General features: G+C 45.4%; 1 protein-coding gene and 1 pseudogene across 2 annotated transcripts in view; both read left to right on the forward strand.

Moving 5' to 3' along the window:
- The first annotated feature begins 4010 nt into the window (after positions 1-4010).
- On the forward strand, positions 4011-5058 carry LOC117718412 (NADH dehydrogenase [ubiquinone] 1 beta subcomplex subunit 11, mitochondrial pseudogene; annotated as a pseudogene). The gene has a single exon (XR_013103382.1). The product of XR_013103382.1 is annotated as an NADH dehydrogenase [ubiquinone] 1 beta subcomplex subunit 11, mitochondrial pseudogene (transcript).
- A 9654-nt stretch (positions 5059-14712) lies between these two features.
- Xrcc6 (X-ray repair cross complementing 6) overlaps positions 14713-18947 on the forward strand; it is a 48707-nt gene continuing 44472 nt past the window's right edge. The window contains exon 1 of the mRNA XM_076911689.1: positions 14713-14831. The gene's annotated coding sequence lies outside the window, so the exon portion shown is untranslated. The remainder of the gene's footprint in view (positions 14832-18947) is intronic.

Consider the following 18947-nt stretch of genomic DNA (forward strand, 5'->3'; position numbering starts at 1 on the left):
GGGTATGACAGTGGAGAGTGACAGAGGCATGGCACTCCTAGCAGTACATGGAGGGAGGGCATTGCAGGCTTGGGGATGCTCAACTTTGCAAGGGCAAAGACATGGGAGCGCAGTGGCCAGGATGTGGGGTCAGGATGTGACAGCAGGTTTGGGAATAGTTGGATAGAGCAGAAGTCACAGCCACACCAAGTCCCTTTGTGATCCTGTGAAGGAAGATTCAGGGATGTGGGAGAGGGATCAGGGTCTAGTGGAGCATGTCAGTCATGAGACTAAGAGGAGAGGGTGCTGTGGACAATGTATGGCCTTAGGTCTCACTCCTGACTTCAAGGAACATGAGAATCTTCACGTATCCACCGTGGGATGCTATGGAGCCCAGTGGCAGTTTCTTGGCTCTGGCAAGGTCAGGGCAGGGTGATCTCTTATCTGTTGTGAGTACTTTGCTGAAACTAGATGAGACACCCCAGTCACAAAGGGCCAGATCTCAAGCTGGAGACGGAGCTCATTGGTATGGCATTTGCCCACGATATGTGACATTCTGACGTTTGTAACAAGCAACACACAAACACACACACACACATGGATGCCTAGCTTCCCTTCCCCTTCCCAGGGTGCCTTGAATTGTGAAGCTCAGCCCATGGCTCACTGAACCATCTCCCACCCACAGGCCACCGAGCATGCCTGGGGAAGCCCCTGACCTGCATGGAGCTCTTCCTCTTCTTCACCTGCTTCTTGCAGCACTTTAGTTTCTCGGTGCCCGCAGGACAGCCCCGGCCCAGCGACCATGGCATCTTTATGTGTCTGGTTAGCCCCTCCCCCTACCAGCTCTCATGCTGCCATGCATTCACATGTTAGCAGGAAACAAAGTCATGTGCAGAATAAACCAGTTTGTGGCTCCTGTTTCTTTTCTCATTCAAAATCTCATCTCTGTGTTCAGTCCTCAGAGAACAGTCATCAACCACACTGTAGCTTTCTCCAACCCTTCCTTAACTGATTACTTGAGTGTTAAGAGAAAGGGGTAACCTTAGCCTAGTGCAGAGGCACAGCCTCCAGTTTCAGCACTTGAGTACCTGAGACTAGAGAGTGGCAAGTTTGGGGCTAGCCTTGGCTATAAAGCAAGATTTAAGACTGCTGGAGTACACATAATGAGCAGACAGACACTGTTTCACGAATACAAACGAAGGTGGGAAAAAATAAAAACCTAAGCAAGAACAGAGAGCAGAGGAGCAAGAGAACAAGGGGGATGGAAAGAAAAGAAAGGAAGGAAGACGCTGATGTTCAGAAATGACAGCTGACCCTGTGTCATCCACTAACACCCATCAATGGTAACCAGGTTGGTGACAAACTGCAGGCAGACGTCAGATCTCCATGGGTCTCTGGGACAGGTGTAGCAGACTTCCACTAAGAGTCAGCACTTCACATGGTGGTCCCCAAGACCCTGTGGTGACATGAGAGACTGGAAAGGTTCCCAGAAACAGGAAGGCTGTTGTCCTCACAGTGGTGACTGTAGAAAAATGACAGAGAAGAAAAGCAGCAGCAGGCAAAGTGACAGCAGAGCTCAGCGTGTCTGGCACACTCCCAATTGTCTGTCAGATGTGTCAGAGGGTGGGACTCCCAGTCACCAGTGTGACTCAGGCTGAGGACATGGCTCACAGGGAACCTCAGTGAGTCTCACTGTTCAGGGGCCTGGTAGGTGCCAGAGAAATGGAGCACACACATGGCTGACCTGTCTCCACACACTCCAAGTCACACTCATGTAACCAGTGACCACTTGCCTAAACCCTGTTGCAGGTGTAAATGGTGCCACATGGCCCTCAGCCCCAGCTGTGCAGAGACACTGCTATCCGCGTGTCCCAGGCTCACAGTCAAGGTCTCCCACAGCCTGACAGGACTCAAGCAGTTGTGCTGGACTGTGCAGGACAGAGCTCCCCAAGCTGAGGTAGCTCTTCAGCCCTGGCCACACTCCTTGCCATACCAGGCAGACTGATGCGTTTGTCTGAGTATCTGTTCTGTTTTATTTTGGTCAGGCATCACTAATATCCAAAGCATCACCATTTTTTTTCTTGTGGTGCTGGGGATTGACCCCAAGGCCTTCTGCTCAGGCAGCCAGCTTCAGTGAGCCAGCCCTAGCTTCTTGTCTCTTATAGCTCAGTGCTGCAAGTCATTCCTAGTGTTAAGAAAACCCTACCAAAACCCCTCCTCAGATTGCTTCATCTAGTAAATGGAGGTCTGCCCCGCAGGACAGTAGCTCCTCTTTCTCTCCTCTGCACAATCGTAGCACACATCTGCCTTCTGTTTTGTGACTTGACACAGGGCAATCATGCACTATCTGTGACTGACTTTAGACTTCAAGGCTCCTTCACTTTCAGCAGGTGTCACACGAACTCTTTATAGTTGAACTTTAAGAATGAACGCTGCTCGCCCAGAACTCACTGGTCTTTCTCTGGTTTCAATTATAGTAGATAATCATGGTCCAAGAACTTTACATGGAAAATTCCAGAAATGAACAATTTGCAGCTTTTGAACTCTTTCATTCGGAGGAGTCTCACTAAATCTCTTGTAGTCTTCCCCATCCGGCTCATGTTGTGGACAATAAGGGGGTTCCTTGTCCCACGTGTTCATTATTAGAGACATTCTAAGAGTCTGTGACGGAATTGGAGAGATAGTTCAGTGGTTAAGAGCACTGACTGCTCTTCCAGAGGTCCTGAGTTCAATTCGCAGCGGCCACATGGTAGCTCATAATCTGATTCCCTTGTCTGGTATGCATTAAAACAGAGCGCCCTTATACTGTAGAGTGAAAAATTATAAGACCATTTTATGAAATATATGTAGACTTTTTCTTTGCCCTTAAACCTGAGCAGAAAAAGTGCAGGTTCCAGAACTTGGAACTGGATGTAAGATTTCAGGCCTTCACTGCTCTGGGATACATTCAGGGAAGAGCAACATTCCTCAGGCCTCAGGGTGGGGAAGGCCCAAAGCAAGAAGACACATTCCTGACCACAGAGAAAGATGCAAGTCATCTAGGTGGGGCTATAGCCGGAACAAGTGAAAAATAGTTAACCTGAAATAGTAATGACAGGGTAGGGCACAGTGACATGGTAAAACTACATTTTTGAGAAGAATGAGTGTGCAGAGTGATTTTCACGTGACTCTAAATCATTTAGGGTGAGTTCCTCTGAAATGTTCCACTATTTTTATGTTATGTATCCTTGACAACCCCTCACCTTCCTTCCCACTCCCCTGGTTTGTGGTTTACTCTTTTTAAAACTCTCCTCAGACTGGCTGGCTTGGTCAAACTCTACTCCTGCGAGAGTGTGCAGTTTGACCGATGGCTGCCAGCTCTCTTCCCTAATAAACCTCTGCTGATTGCATCCAGGTATAGTGTCTTGGAGTTTGTGGGTGGTCATGACTTCCCCGAGACTTGAGTAAGGGTCTCCCGAGTTTGGGGGTCTTCAATACATCACATAAATAAATCTTAAAAAAAAAAAGAGTCTGTGATATTGGACCTGCCTTTTGTTCAAGGAGGGAGGTGATGATGTCCCATGTCCTAGTGCCCACATTCTTTTCAGTCCAGCACATCTTCAGGCCTGTATCATCCCATGGCATCACATGTAGCATTATGTGGTACAGTGAGAATCCGAGAGAAAGATTCCACATTCCAAGAATTTTCAAGGAAGTATTATGTTATAATTGTTATTATTTATTACTATTAATCTCTTACTGTGCTTGATTTATAAAATAAACACCATAGGTGCTGGGGAGATGGCTCAGAGGTTAAACACTCTTAATGCTCTTCCAGAGGACCCATGTTCCATCTCTTACATCTATGCTGGTTGACTGTCATTAGAAGCATTAGAAGGTGTGACATTTAATGTGCAGTTAGAACTGCTACCATTGTCTTGGAGGATGTCAGTGTTCTGTCGGTACTAATTAGGGAAAACTATTCTCGATACACCACCTAAGTACATGCTCCGCCCCCCATGAACGGAAGTTACCTCAGGGCATCCGTTATCTTAGGCCCCGCCCATTCCCACCCCCACCTCTGCAGCTGTCATGGCGGCCTGGCGGTTAAGTTTGTGCGCTCGCAGCCTTTCCGCAATTCGAGGCCTCCAGACTGCTCCACTTCGCTGGAAATCTAGCTCCTCCAGGGCTGTGATCGCCCGGTCCGCTGCGGCCAAAAAGAATCAGGAAGAACCGACCGTGCAGTGGATGGAGGACCCAGATACCGAAGACGAAAGTGTGTACTTGAAGAACCCAGACTTCCATGGTTACGATGATGACCCCAAGGTGGATGAATGGAATATGCACAGCGTCTTCTTCTTCGGGTTTTCCATCGCCCTGGTCCTTGGCACAACTTTTGTGGCATATATACCCGACTACAGGATGATCGAGTGGGCCCGCCGGGAAGCTGAGATGCTGGTGAAACACCGAGAAGCCAATGGCCTCCCCATCATGGAATCCAACTGTTTTGACCCCACCAAGATCAACCTGCTGGAGGACGACTGAGTGGGGCTTAAGCAGCACTACCCTGCCCACCCCCTGCCCGGTTTCCTGCTCACTCCCCAGAGAATCTACCAAAGGGATTGAAAGAAAAAAGGAAAAAAGGAGTGTTACTCCAGCTAGGCCTGTCAAGCTGGGCCAAGAGACCACACCTCGGGAAGACTGAGTCACCTAAAACTATGCTAAAGAGATGGGAGGAACAATTGTTTCCTTAATGAGATAATGCATTTTCCTTTGTGGAAACTCTGTCCTGGATCTAGTTACCTGTGGGCCTCCACCTTGTGGTCTGCTTTCTTCCTGGAGTCCTAAATTTCAAAACATAGCTGTTTCTTTTCCCCTTCTTTTGAATAGTTGTTAATGTTCTGGGCTCACCTGCTTTCTTTGTTCCCCTCTTCTGCTTCTGCCATGGGGCTGCTTGGTCAACCTCCACTACTAAGCTTCATGCCTGACCCAAAAAAGCATGGCATTCTCTTCTCCGTCTTTTTCTTGGGGAATCTGCCAGGATTTTCAGGTTGCTTGCCCTGCTATGTTTCTTTTAAACTCTAATAAAAATGGTTCTTAAGCTTCCCTCTGAATCTATTCTTAAATTATTTTTGTCAGGTTTACTATAAGTTATGTATATACTTGTGTCTGTGTGGGGGTATATGTGAGTGCAGATGGGAGTGGAACCGGGGGTGGGGTGGCGGGAAGAGGCCTCAGATCCTCTGCAGTTGGGAATAGAACTTGGGTCTTCTACAAGAGCTGTTTGCTCTTGCATTGAGCCATCTCTCCAGCCATGTTCTTTTAATGAACTCAAAGAGGGGCCCCAATTTCCCTGGTAACAGAATTACCACTTAGGGAGAGGTCATCTGGCAGCCATTTTAGATGCAACAACTTTTGGTAGAACTTCCAACCTACAGATGCTTTATTCTCAAAGATAAACAGCTATCCCCAGAGATACCCCAGGTGCGGAGAGTGGTAACACATGCCCTTAATCCCACAGCTTGAAGAATTTGTAGGCATTGTTAAACCTGAGAAAGACCAGTTCCACAATTTTGAGCCAGATTTGAAGCAATTACATTAAATACTGACCAGGATGGACTTTGTTCCCTCTGGGATCCCATGGAGGGGCTTGGATTCCTGTTTTGCAGGGGCTTAAATAGGCAAACGATACAATTTGCATTTCCCACCAGGTCCAATCAGGCATAACCATACATTCTGAGGTATTTCCTGCCAGTGTACCTCCTGCCCACATGTGGTCAAAGACATCCACTGCAGATGAGTCAAACAAACTGGTTTATGGGAGTCAAAATCATGTGGCTTGTTATTTTCCATGAACTACTACTCACAGCATTCCAGGGAGTTACTTTGTCCTTGGGTAGGTGGGGCTTACAGGTTGGCGGTGTTTAAAGCATGAGAAATATATTTTTTACTAGCAAAGTTAACATTTTATAACTCTCTCCAATCTTGTGAAACTTTTAGGTAAATATGTAAATCTTTTGTTTTCTTATTCTCCTACCCCCAACCCCTGCTCCACTGTGGCCTGCCCCAGCATTCACAATGCTTGAAGTTCTAGACCAGCTATTCTCAATCTGGAAGAGGCATATCAGATATCCTGCAAATCAGATTTTTACAATTCCTAAAAGTAGCAAAATTACAGTTCTGAAGGAGCAAGAAAGTATTTTTATGGCTGGGGGTCACCACACATGAGGAACTGTATTAAAGGGTTGCAGCATTAGGAAGGTTGAGACCCATTGGCCTAGACGTGCATAACCCTTCCCCTTAATTTCCTTTGCACTGATTATTTTCAAACTAGCCAATAAAGAAAGACTGTGAGGTTATTAACACAGCCAATGGGGAAAAGACACTAACCTCCGACAGTACAATAAAAATAATTGATGCTGTTGCCCTGAAGCACTATCTGGCCCAAACTGGTTCTGCAGTGTCCTTTTCACAAAAAGAAATTGGTTTGCCAAGCTACTTTCATTTTATTTATGTGAGTTTTTTGGTTTTGGGTTTGTTTTTTAATATATTTAATGTATATGAATACACTGTAGTTGTGTTCAGACACACCAGAAGAGGGCATCAGAAGATCCCATTACAGATGGTTGTGAGCCATCATGTGGTTCCTGGGAATTGAACTCAGGACCTCTGGAAGAGCAGTCAGTGCTCTTAACCACTGAGCCATCTCTCCAGCCCCCATTTTTGTTTTGTTTTTAAATTTATTTTGCTTTTTTTTGACATGGAGATTATTCTTTGTGTTTTCCCAACATAGGGGACAGGTTGAATGCAAATAACTAGGTCCTGAAATCAGAGCTGTGGGATGAGTTTTGCCTTGCTTGAACTACGAATGGATAACTGGAAGACCCAGAGTTAATCTGTAAGGCCCACTTGCCTAAAGACAAGGGAACTTCCTGGAATGCTGGGAGTTGTAGTTTTTGAAAAATAGAGTCACATGGGAAAGTAGAGTGGCTATATGGTTTTGTCCTTAAAAGCCCCTACGACCCATGTTTTGTTGCCACTCAGCTTGGAATTTCAGAGAATGTTTTTGACCAAAACTCCATCCTGGTCAGTATTTAATTAAAGCTTGCTTCAAATTTGGCCAGAAATTATGGAACTGGCTTTTCATTTTTGAATCTCAAGATTAATATTTGGATGCCCCAGTGAGATAAGAAAGACCATTCCACCTGTAAATTCTGGAGGCCTCCTTTTTGGTAATTCATAGATTTTTTTTTTTTTCCCTTTCTCTGACGCGTTGTCTGGATTCTGGTTATTGGCACTTCGTTTGGGAATGGTAAGGACCGGATGAGGTCTATGCTCCACTGCTCAGGGCATTATCCCTCGGCCCACAGGTTCTCTGGTTGTTACTGGGGAGTTCAGCCAGAGTCACAACTTTTTTTTCTTCTGATCTGCCCCAAGATCACTGTAGTGTCACCAGGGGCCAATATACTCAAATATACTCAGTATATCAAAGAGGCACTTCACATTCATGTTCTTCATCAGTGTTCCACATTCCAATGCCTAACTTGCAGGACAGAGCCGAGGAATCATAGGGCCATTTCGTAACACTGGGGGCCTAGCTGAGGGTTTAGACAGGCCTAGCATAAAAGAGCCTCTCTAAAACAAAGACCTGAGTCTAGAGAGATAGCTCAGTGGTTAAGAGCACTGGCTGCTCTTCCAGAGGTCCTGAGTTCAATTCTCAGGAACCCTATGGTGGCTCACAACCATCTGTAATGGGATCCGATGCCCTCTTCTGGTGTGTCTGAAGACAGCTATGGTGTACTCATATACATAAAGTAAATGAATAATTCTTTAAAAAAGAAAATAAATTGGAGCATTAAAGGAGGTAAGGAAAATTTTGACTGCTGTTTTGAATGTATGAATGGGGCCACTGTGTGTTTGTTTTTGACTAGTCTTGAATGTGCAAGCTTACTGTGTTGCATTTCCTCTGCTGCCAGCCATGCAGACTCAGAATTTATTTCTGGGCTTTCTGCCCCTTGGATCTAATACAGAATAGATTCAAATATCATTTGGGTATGAATAATACTCAATTTGTTTTTGCTATTCTATTTTCTTTTAAAAAATGGCTCTGAAATATTGTTATGGGTTTGACTTTCCCTGACCCAGACATGCTTTTAAAGGGTCTGTGTCTGGAGTCAAGAGGATGGGGGCAGGATCAGAACAGCTAACAGGATTGTTGGCCCATAAGTTTTATGGGTAAGGTTAAAAATCTGTACTATCTGTAATAAAAAGTTAACTTAAAAGTCGTTACATGCAGTTGGTAATTGAAAATCTATGCATAGGTGTCTATCTATGGCCTTGGATGAGGTAACTCCATTTAACCTGCACCATCAGTCACGTAACACACAGGTAGAGGGCGTGATTAGCAGTTCTCCACCTCCAGATATTAAAATATTAATGAGTTGTCTAAAGGAGGGGGGGCGTAGCTAATTAAGTTATTCCCTCCTCTCTTCCCCTCCCTATAAAAAGCCAGGGGAGCCTGGCTTTTGGGGGAGCGCGAACCATCTACACCCATTCACCATGCCATGAACAATAACAGCTTTGGAAAACTGGACTCCTGTCCCCTGGGCCTTCCTGTGCCTGCCGCCAGATTCCCAGCCTTTGGAACCCTGGAACCTTGCTGATGCAGCTGCTGGCCCGCCTGCAACAGCTGTGTGAATGTGGGACTCTCCACCAGTGGTGTGGGAAGCACTGCCAGCCCTCGAGACCCCCTCCCCCCCAGACTCCCCACGTGAGATTTTTTTTCCCACACATAAGTAACAGAACTGTAAAGGAACCATGTGGCATGATTCCATTTTGGGATATAAAAAACAAGTGGCTGGTTGCCTTAAGAAGCCACTTAGCTGGTAGCTATCTTGGCCATTATTTCAGAGAAAAGATGTCTTATGGCTTCACTACCATCATGATTAAGGGCAAGTGGTATGGGCAGACCCAGGAGACAACAATTCTCCAGATACTTTTGAAATGGGATGGATTTTTGCATTTGCATTTCCTGTCCTGTCTTGAAAATAAGGTTTTTAAAAGGTAGGATTTAGAAACAATGATTGTCTGGTGAGGTATTAAAGCTATACCTCCATGCATGGATGTACAAGAATGTACCTTGCTGGCAGCCACACTTTGTAACATTAGAGTCACCCAGGTTGTATTGGTTTTTAGAGACATTAAATGTCGGAGCTTGCCAGGCACACCTTTAATCCCAGCACTTGGGAGGCAGGGGCAGGTGGATTTCTGAGTTCGAGGCCAGCCTGGTCTACAGAGTGAGTTCCAGGACAGCCAGGACTCCACAAAGAAGCCCTGTCTTGAAAAAAAAAATCCAAAAAGAAAAAAAAAATGTTGGAGCTTGGTTTTCCCTCATACAGATTATGACTGGGCTCTATCTTCACTTAAAATGAAAAAAGTTCTTTGTTTTGATATTGTAGGAACACACAGTTGAAAGATTTTAAACTTCTTTGAGAGGAAATTTTAGAGTTTTACCGAAAACTTAAATAAAAAAAACCTAGATTTTTTAAAGAACACAATTTTAAAAATATTTAAGTTTATAAGGCTAAGGGACATTTAAGATATTTATGCTAATAGGTTATCTTGTTAAGTGTATAAGTAAAAGGCTAAAAATTAGGTTCACAGCCGTGAGCACCAAACATTAAACACTAGAGACTGAGGTGTTCCAACCTCATGACACAGCAAAACAATGACTTAAGCTGTCTGGCCAAGGGTTGGAACAGTGGTTCTCAGTCTATGGGTTGCAACCCTTTGGGGGTTAAAAGACCCTTTCAGAGGGGTACCCCTAGGGTAGCCTGCATGTTGGATGTTTGCACTGCAATTCATAGCAGTGACGAAACTGCAACTGTGACATAGCAAGGAGAGCTATTTTATGTTTGGGGTCACCTCAACATGGAGGGCTGTCTTGAAGGGTCACAGCATTGGGAAAGCTAAGAACAACTGACCTAGAGAATGTCTCTCCTTACCCAAGGTCTATTCAGGCTTAAAATGTAGGCTAACCATCTTGCTTCTGCTAGTAAGCTGTAGCTCTTTTGGTAAACTGAGTCATATAAGAAACTGTTGCATTCTACAATGGTGCGTTATGTGAGAACCAGGGAAATAAAGCCACTGATCCCCCTATGCACTGTGTTCATGAAAAGATTTTTATTCAACTGTTAGACATGTTAAGCTTTAATGTGCTCAGACCTACACTTGCAGTCATGCGAAATTCTAATGTAATAATTATAGGAGACAAGCTTTATTCACCCTCACGTATACGATTTCAAGGTATAGTCTAAAGCAAGTAATAAAAAAAGACCCAACCAACCAACCAACCAACCAACCAACCAACAAAAACAAGCAAGGGTTGATTAGCTCAGATATACTTAATAATTGACCACGGTCTTGAAACCTGTCAGATACCTGCTGAATATGGCATTTAAGATGTTTAAGCTTAGCTGGGCAGTGGTGGCGCACACCTTTAATCCCAGCACTTGGGAGGCAGAGGCAGGTGGATTTCTGAGTTTGAGGCCAGCCTGGTCTACAAAGTGAGTTCCAGGACAGCCAGGGCTACACAGAGAAACCCTGTCTCGAAAAAAAAAAAAAAAAAAAAAAAAAAAAAAAAGAGAGATGTTTTATTTTTAAGCTTGCTAATGACGGACAGAGACATCCCAGATCCTAGCAGTGACAAGCCACCAAGGTCTCCAAGAAGATAATGGGGCACTATGATGACCCCACCTGGACTGTGGTAACACTAACCACTGGACAAGACTGCCCCCATGCCTAACCCACTGCCAGGACCCAGCCCAAATGGTGAACAAGCAGAACATTGGGGAGCTGATTGCCCCACTTTGCCTAGACAAAGTAAGGTCAACCCCCTCCCAACCCCCATGTTTCCTCCACAAGGAAGCCTCTCATCTTGGCCTGGCAACTGATGACTGATGCTGTCCTCTGCCCCCAATGCCATGGAGAACACAGAAGCCTGGGATGATTGTGTAGGTAATGGACTATGTACTAGTCTCTGTCATTGATACATAGGCCATTCGGATTATACTTCTTGCTATAATTTATCCTTCTCAGATCTCTTATGATGTTGAAAGCGAGGCCAACTGTAGCTTTGTCAGCTTGGCAGCAGCAGGCAAGCAGCTCCTTCCCCCACGGCTGCAGCCACCTTGTTAATTAATTCAGAAATATGAGGTCTCTCGTTAAGGAAAGGCAGACAGGTGTGCCTTGCTAACATGCTTCATGTTAGAGAAAAACGGATCTCAGGTATGATTTTCCACTAAAGAAACCGTTTTGATAACTTCTCGGTAATAACTACTTGGTGTCTCTAGTAAATGAGATAGGAAGGAAAAGGTTTGAAGTCCATGCAAGTTCTGAGGGTCTAAGAAAATGTTCTACGGTAAAGGTCTGAGGATATAAAAATCTAAGTAAGTTCTGAGAGTCTCAGAAAATAATTCAAGATGTATAAATACAAGTTGTAAAGGTATAAAAAGTATTTAAGGTATATGGAAATGGGAAAAAATTCAGATTTCTTTCTCCTTCTATGCCATTGTTATACCAAGATTCTAAAAGTTCAGAGGTTTAACATTGATCAGTGGAATTTTGCTAAGCTGGTAGAGCACAGACTACTTACTATTCAATCACAAGCTCAAACTGGGGCTGGAGAGGTGGCTCAGCAGTTAAGAGCACTGTTTGCTCTTCCAGAAGTGCTGAGTTCAATTCCCAGCAACCACACGGTGGCTCACAACCATCTGTAATGGGATCTGATGCCCTCTTCTGGCATGGGAGTGTACATGCAGATAAAGCATTAAATAAATAAATGAATCTAAAAAACAAACAAGCTCAAAAATTTAAATTTCCTCTGGCTGTCTCTATTTTTTTGTTTGTTTATTTTTACGAGACAGGATTTCTCTGTGTAGCCCTGGCTGTCCTGGACAGAAGAATACATTGTTCATGGTTTTTAACCCAATGCTTTTTTTTGCTAGGAGTCAAAGGCATAGTCTACTCCAGCTATGTTACAATGTGGGTTTCAGTACAGTGGTATCTTAGTTTGGGTTTCCATTGCTGTAAAAAGACACCATAACCAAGGCAACTCTTATAAGGACAACATTTAATTGGGGCTGGCTTACAGGTTCAGAGGTTCAGTCCATTATCATCAAGAAGGCAGGAGCATGGCAGCATCCAGGCAGGCATGGTTCAGGAGGAGCTGAGAGTTCTACATCTTGATCTGAAGGCAGCCAGAAGAAGACTGGCATCTTCAGGCAGCTAGGAGGAAGGTCTCTCAAAGCCCACCCACACAGTGACACACTTCCTTCAATGAGGCCACACCTACTCCAAAAAGGCCACACCTATTAATAATAGTATTGATAAGGCTGATATATCTAGAAACTTTTATCTCTTTTTGTAAACTAAAAATTCATGTAAACTTCAGGGAGTCATAAGACCTGGATCTACCTGTCACAGGTCAAATGGACTCCAGATTCATGTAGCCAAGTTTTCCCACCTGTCTAGTTCTGAGGATGGGATCTTTCCCCGGGTCTCGAGACTCCTCTCCTTCATCAATTACTAGGACTATGGGTCTGAAAGTTCCAAATGTAAACTTTCTTTTAAGTTCCTAAATTTTAACCTCTGTCTCTAGTCTATGCTGTCTCAGTAGATTTCCACTTGGCTGAGACACCATTCACGGATCACCTGTGGACTGCAAACTGCTGAGCTCTGGACTTTGCTGAAAGTCTATGGACCCCAGTCCAGCCTATGTGATTGTCCTGTCTCTTCAGCTGGGTCAGCTAACCAGATTCTTCTGATGAATGCCCCATTGTCTGAAACCCTTCCCAGCCTTTGACTGGCCTTTCAGCTTTCCTGAGTCCTGACAACTATGCCCTAGTTTCAGCTGGAAGTTGTTACAAAGGAAAATGTCTTGCCCTTCCCCACCCCCTCCCTGCTAGCAGGCTGAAATGCTAAGTCAAAAGGAAACTCCCTGGCACAGGGGACAACATGGCCTATAATGCCAACTGACCTACCAGGAAAGTAGGTCCAGATATTTCAACTGGTGGATTTATTAACTGAAATAGTTCTACAGTATGACACAGCACTTGGCCTGGTTTATGCAGAATGAAGAGGTAGTGTATGGCTTTAAGGGAAAATGGTTATTTTTGTACGAGTCTTTAGAGGGTTGTACAGGGTTATTCACCCTGATTGGTGAATAAAGATGCCTACAGCCTATAGCTAGGCAGAATTGAGATAGGCAGGGTCTAGGGTTTTGGGGTGAATCACAAGGAGGAGAGAGAGGAAGGTGGAGAGAGGAGAAGACACCATAGGGTAAAAATGTTGAAATTATGGCCACGAAGGTTGGTCAATTGGAGTTAAGAGCAGACCAGAGAGAACGTGGCGAGTCGTATTGTGGAGTTATTGGCAGGAAAATAGACATAATAGCGTAGAAGATGGATATCTGCCCAGCTCCAGTGCCAATTAAGGCTTATTATAAATATAAAAGTTGTGTCTTTCATCTGGGAACTGAATGGCCAAAGGCAGGGTAGAAACTCCAGATTGAGATTAAATATTTTGCACAACACAATCCATTTGGGATTGTAATCTGGCATGCTAAAAAAAAATTACAAAAAAGGGGTCCTGAGATAAAGAAAATGACTGGTGTCCCATCCACTTCCAGGCTCCTTCTGGGTAGTAACTCTGATGTCAGCCATCATAGAGCCTTGGGACATTTTGCTTCTGCTAATTACTGTTGGATCTTATATCCTTGATACAATAACTAAATGATACTTCATGTCTGGGTACCATGAAACTGACGGTTATTAGATCCCAGTATAAAAAAGTACTCATCATCCAGTCAAGCATTTGACCTGGGATACAACTTGAGGGAAGGTAAGACCTAAGGTCAACCTATGAGCCCCATCTGCCTAGGGACCAAGTCACTCCCTGGAATGCTGGGAGTTGTAGTTCCTGAAAGATAAAGCCACATGGGAAAATACAAAGGCCATTCGGTTCTGCCCTTAAAATCCCTTACAACATTGTCTCCACTTAGCTGGGAACTTTAGAGAGTGGTCTTGACCAAAGTCCACCCTAGTCATTTAATTAAAGCTTGCTTCAAATTTGGTTCAAAATTGTGGTTTTTCTCCTGTGAATCTCAAGATTAATATAACTTTCTACAGACAAAGATAAGGTCTCTTTCCGTAAACAGCATGCATATCCCCTCTGGTTGAGATTTTCAGTGAACTGTCCCTTTTGGACTTCAGCAGAGGGCTCTGGAAGTCCTTTGCTTTCCTATACAGCAAGGATGACCCTGAGCTCATCCCTATGCCTTCTTGGCCAAAAGCTGAGATTACCAACTTGTGCCACCAACCTGGCCTTTTGTTTCTCTTTTCTTTTTCCATGGGATCTTGCTACATACTCTTGGCTGGGCTACACTCCTCCTTCTCCTGCCTCTAAAGCAATGGGATTATTGGTCTGTTACACCATGGCTATCAGTAAGGTCATTTTATTAATGTTTTCCCATTGCGGTCCAACTGCAATCCTCCAGGAATCAAGCCATTGCAACCCAGATGTGGAGAAACCCAGATGTGGAATGACTTGTTCTGAAGCACAGACCTGAGTTGGAGCAACCCTTGAGGCTTCCAGCGTGTCCCTTTAAGAGGAAAGGTTTGTCCTTGGCAACTGGTACTCAGATAGGGCCCTGGGGAAGCCCTGGGGAAAGAAAGGAACAAGACTGGGGGAGGGGGAAGACTGGCCAGTGGGTGACTTTGACAACCAGAGCATGGAGGACTGTAGGCCAAGGACCTGTTACTTCAGCTTGACAAGGTGGGCTCTTCTGGGCCAAGATAGAAGACTGAGGGTCCATGGTAAGTGCCATCCATGTTTGGTCTGCGTGGCCTGGGTCCTATGGAGGTTTTCTCCTGCTCATTTCTGTTCCTTTAAATGCTCTGCTTTCTCTTGGCTGGGCTGTTATTAAAAGGTAACACATTAACAAGTGCAAGGGATCTAGAGGCTTGGCATGGTTGCACATGCCTTAGGTCCCGGCACTTATGAGACAGAGGCAATTAAATCTCTATGAGTTCAAAGCCAGCATTGTCTACAGAGGCCGTTCCAGGACAGCCAAAGTTTACATAGTAAGACCCTGTCTCAAAAAACCCAAAAAGATAAAACTAGTTTAAAAACATTTCTTAATACGTACAAATGTTTTGCTTGATTGAATATGTGTATCACGTGTGTGCCTAGCACCCGTGGAAGTCAGAAGGTGGTTTTGGATCCCCTGGAACTGGAGGTCACCATAAGCCACCATATAAATGTTTAATCCTGGGTCCTCCGCAAAAGCAACAGGAGCTCTTAACCACTGAGCCATCTCTCTAGCCCTAAGATAAGTTTTTTAAAGTAATAATTTAGGGGCCACCAGCCTTCTTTTTGAGACCTGGAGTGTGACTTTAAGAGTGGACACTCAAACCTGAAGGGGCTGAGACTGACCATGAGGCTGCTCTTCCTGGTGACCTTGGACAGGTGGATCTTTTCAGTCACTTCCTCTTATTAGCAGCTGTTAACAGGGTTAGCCTAGGGAGAGTGAGGCGCAGGGACACCAAGGACTTGCCGAGAATGTTCGCAAGACCAGCTGCCCATCAATCAATGGAGTGGGTCTATTGGTTATTTTTTCTTTTACAATGCTTGGTGTTTACATTGTCTCCCAACAGGGCAGTCTACTGAAGTTAAACACGGGCTAAGTGCGCATGCTCAGGTGGTGTTTGCTGGAGTGGAGGCTGTTGCTGGGTTGTCTCTGGTCCCCTTGGGAACTTCTTCAGCCAATGGGGACAAAATAGATCTCTATGGATCAAAGTGCAGCCTTGGAGTACTGGATGGAGCATGTGATCAAGCCATAGCTCAGGCCAGGTCTGGACAACTGTTAGGCTGGACAGATCTTAGAGATGACAGATACATTTGTCTGCCCCGGTGAACATGAGGCCTAGAGAGGGGAAGGCCTTACATAGACAAGGTCTCAGTGTCAAAGGTTCAATCTGAATCCAAAGGAACTCCAGTCCAGAAGAGTTTTGGTTTTGCATTGACGTATGTATTTATTGTTGTATATGCTATATAAGGTGGTGCATGTGTGTGTGACAGGCCCACATATGGAGTCTCTGAGGACAACTTTATGGAATTAGAATAGTCATTCCAGCTTTAAAGTAGGTTCTGGGGATGAGCTCTCATCTCATCAGCAAGAACCCTGAAGCAGGGCCTCTATCTGGTAAGCATCTCAGTGACTCCAGGGAATGTTTGTTCACATGACCTACCCAATCCAACCTTAGTCCTTGTTGTTGATACCCAGGGAGGTGCTGATGGAACTGTAGGGGAAATGCACCCTCAGCAGGGGGTGAGCTTCCATGGGGAGGAAGATCTTTAGTGCTGTGTGGCGAGTGAGGAAGGGGAGTAGATGTGGACTGAGGAATGGAGGTAGGAGGTCAAAAAACCGCAGAGTAACAGACAGGGTCCAGCGCTTGCAGCAAGACTTGGAGGTTGGTGTCCTGGGACAAGTTTCAGTTGGGCCTTACTAAAATGGGGCCAAAGAACTTGGTTGTTATCCCACTGAGGCTCTTGAAAGTCAAGAGCAGCCTGGTTCACAGAAGCCTGGCAGGCCTTGGGAATTTGGCTAAGGCCTCGGGTAATTTGCAGTCCACAGCGCCCCCTGGTGTTCGTACTTCTCACTGCAGTGCAAACATTTCACTAGAAATGGGGCAACGTTGTACACCAGGATTTGTCCCCAGGCTCACCAGGGCATTCCCTTCAGTGGTATGACAGGTGCCTGCGGGGCTCTTTTCCTGTTCTATCCGGCATGTTTACATATTCTTTTTCAGAGCGCCATTGCCATTATATCCTATTACAATTTGTTTTTAATGACCTTGTTCTGTAGTTCAGGCAAGTCCATACTTTGTGACAATTTTTCTGCTTTAGCCTCCCAAGTATTGGGATTATGGGCAAAGCATGTGCCCGACAGGACAGCTTCCATGTGAAGAGCAACCGGCACAAATTTTGTTTTGAAAGAAAAAAAAAAAAAACCCTGAGAAGTCAAAGCATACCTCTTAAATCAAACTTGGGCTTCTGGAGGCAGGCTTAGCGAAGATGATAGAGGCAGAATAGATGGCCCTGTGCTACCTGAGCTGCTCACTGGTTTTTGTTTAGATTTATTTTACTTATATGAGAACACTGTAGCTGTCTTCAGACACACCAGAAGAGGGTATCAGATCATATTACAGATGGTTGTGAGCTACCATGTGGTTGCTGGGAATTGAACTCAGGACCTCTGGCAGAGCAGTCAGTGCTCTTAACTGCTGAGCCATCTCCCCAGCCTCTGGCCTTTGTTTTAGAGAGGCTCTTATGTGCCCTGGTGCTGTGTTTCTATACAGATCTAGGCACTGGACATGGATCTCTTACTACACAGCACAGCCTTCCTCACCCAAATTCCTGTTGCCCTGTGGCATCACCTCCCACCAGTCTCCAGAGCAACTCCTTGGAGCTTATCTCCCTGATTCCCACGCCCCTGTGTGGCCCTGCCCCCACACAGCTGCTCACTGCTTTGCTCAGCCGCTGTGGCCCCTGTCTCCTCAGCTCCTCCATTATTCTTTCGGGTTCAGCTGCCTGGAATGAGCTCCCGGCTCCATCTATGTTATGTATCATTGAGGTCGAAAACAGCTACCCCATCCTTAGAGAAGCCTCTTCCACCTCTTCACATCCGGCCTCCCTCACACAGTGTGCTGTCAACTGGCGTTATCATTTAAGGTTCTCCTGTCGCCTGTGTTTGTCCCCTAGTTTTCTCCACAGTATGATTCCTGACTAGACAAGGCCTCACTTTCCCTACTGGGTGCTGTCTCTGAGCACAGAGTCCAGTGCTGCTTTGCAGTGGCTCTCAGGGAAATGACCAGGTGAAGGGTCTCGGGTCTGAAGTTCAAAGGGGACACTGAGGTTGAATGAATTTATCCCAGATTTGATTGGCCATTTATCTCAAAACCTAAGGGTGTAAACAGCTGTTTTCTGTCATTTTTTTTTTTTCCTCTAGAAGCAGGTGGCTCTATACCTAGCACAGGACTGGCCTGTACATGGCACTGATTTAAGGAAACCCACAGTCAATGGCTGTGGAAGGCTTATCTTAGTAACCTGAAGTTTACTGAGCATGCGATCTGTGCCAAGCTTTGGCTACAGTGGCACTACCCTACAAGGTGGGTAGCCTGGGCGGCTGGTTATCTGGGTTATCTGAGTAGGGATCTCAAAAATTCCTGCCTAGTGTGTTCTTGGGAAGCAGGTATGTCAGGCAAAACCATATGTGCTCTGCCTTGTAGAAACCAGCACACTGGAAGGCTCCACGCCTCAGTGATGACATCTGAGAATATGGCCCAGATTCAAAGATGGCTTTGCCACCTGCCAGCTGGATGTTTCTCTGCCTTTGTTTCCTCTTTGTGTAATGGGTCCAATCCCTATCCTTGAGCTGTTGTTGGGAAAGAATTACCACAGGCCTGGCCTACTGGATTTTGCATATAAGCAGCTAGGCTGTACACCGGGAGGTATCAGGGAAGCCTCCAGAAAGCTGACTAGCAACCACAGAAATTATTCAGGACCAGAAATGAAACTAGAACAAACACTTGCCACTTCATGAAATCAGATGCCCCTATCCCTGGAGTCCAACTGAGGCTTGCTGACTGCTCATATTCCCTCACAGAAGGGCTGAGGAGGGGTCACCGGATGCCCTCCAGAGCATCTGCTCTTTCCAGCTAGCTGGATGGAATTTTGCTCTCATTGTGTGTGACCTTGGAGTCTTGAGAGTATGTAGTCTGGGAAGGACTAAAAGGGGGCTCCCAGTCTATGCTGTGACGGAGAAGCCATCATGCTAGGCGTGTGGCTGCTTAGGGCCATCACACTCCTTTCTGTAACACCTATGGCTCTATGAACAGCCTGATAATAAACTCAATCTCTAGGGTGACCTT

Source organism: Arvicanthis niloticus, chromosome 13, assembly GCF_011762505.2.
Source record: "Arvicanthis niloticus isolate mArvNil1 chromosome 13, mArvNil1.pat.X, whole genome shotgun sequence".
NCBI lineage: Eukaryota > Metazoa > Chordata > Mammalia > Rodentia > Muridae > Arvicanthis > Arvicanthis niloticus.